Source organism: Aethalodelphis obliquidens, unplaced genomic scaffold, assembly GCF_003676395.1.
Source record: "Aethalodelphis obliquidens isolate GAN/ISIS:26980383/991018 unplaced genomic scaffold, ASM367639v1 scaffold39, whole genome shotgun sequence".
Taxonomy (NCBI): Eukaryota; Metazoa; Chordata; class Mammalia; order Artiodactyla; family Delphinidae; genus Aethalodelphis; species Aethalodelphis obliquidens.
Genome location: NW_020837983.1, coordinates 633,278 through 634,823, shown reverse-complemented (window position 1 = coordinate 634,823; position 1,546 = coordinate 633,278).

Here is a 1,546-nt window from a genome sequence, read left to right as displayed (position 1 = left end):
TACATGTAAAATTACGTTGTTTATTTGATATTTTTCTTGTTTCTTGAGGAAGGCGTGTATTGTTATGAACTTCCCTTTTAAAACTGCTTTTTGGGGACGAGGGGAAGATGGTGGAACAGTAAGACATGGAGATCGCCTTCCTCCTCACAGATACAACAGAAATACATCTACACGTGGAACAACTCCTACAGAATACCTACTGAACACTGGCAGAAGACCTCAGACCTCCCAAAAGGCAAGAAGCTCCCCCACATACCTGGGTAGGGCAAAAGAAAAAAGAAAAAAACAGAGACAAAAGAATAGGGACGGGACCTGCACCAGTGGGAGGGAGCTGTGAAGGAGGAAAGGTTTCCACACACTAGGAAGCCCCTTCATGGGCGGAGACTGTGGGTGGTGGAGGCGGGGGAGCTTCGGAGCCATGGAGGAGAGAGCAGCAACAGGGGTGCGGAGGGCAAAGCAGGGAGATTCCCACACAGAGGATCGGAGCCAACCAGCACTCACCAGCCCGAGAGGCTTGTCTGCTCAACCACTGGGGCGGGCGGGGCTGCAAGCTGAGGATCGGGCTTCGGTCGGACCACAGGGAGAGGACTGCTGTTGGCGAAGAACACAGCCTGAAGGGGTTAGTGCACCATGGCTAGCCGGGAGGGAGTCCGGGAGAAGGTCTGGAGCTGCCAAAGAGGCGAGAGACATTTTCTTCCCTCTTTGTTTCCTGGTGCATGAGGAGAGGGGATTAAGAGCGCTGCTTAAAGGAGCACCAGAGATGGACACAAGCCGCGGCTAACAGCGTGGACCCCAGAGATGGGCATGAGACGCTAAGGCTGCTGCTGCCACCAACAAGAAGCCTGTGTGCGAGCACAGGTCACTATCCACACCTCCCTTCTGGGGAGCCTGTGCAGCCCACCATGGCAAGGGTCCCGGATTCCAGGGACAACTTCCCCGGGAGAACGCACGGCGCGCCTCAGGCTGGTGCAATGGCATGCCGGCCTCTGCCACTGCAGGCTGGCCCCACACTCCATGCCCCTCGCTCCCCACAGCCTGAGTGAGCCAGAGCCCCTGAATCAGAGGCTCCTTTAACCCCCGTCCTGTCTGAGCAAAAAACAGACGCCCTCCGTGGACCTACACACAGAGGCAGGGCCAAATCCAAAACTGAGCCCCTGGGAGCTGTGAGAACAAAGAAGAAAAAGGAAAATCTCTCCCAGCAGCCTCAGAAGCAGCGGATTAAAGCTCTGCAATCCACTTGATGTACCCTGCATCTGTGGAATACATGAATAGACAACGAATCATCCCAAATTGAGGAGGTGGACGTTGAGAGCAAGATTTATGATTTTTTTCCCCTTTTCCTTTTTTTGTGAGTGTATATGTGTATGCTTCTGTGTGAGATTTTGTCTGCATAGCTTTGCTTCCACCATTTGTCCTTGGGTTCTATCCGTCTGCTTTTTTAAAAAAATTTTTTTCTTAATAATTAGTTTTTTATTTTAATAATTTTATTTTACTTTATCTTCTTTCTTTCTTTCTTTCTTTCTTTCTTTCTTTCTTTCTTTCTTTC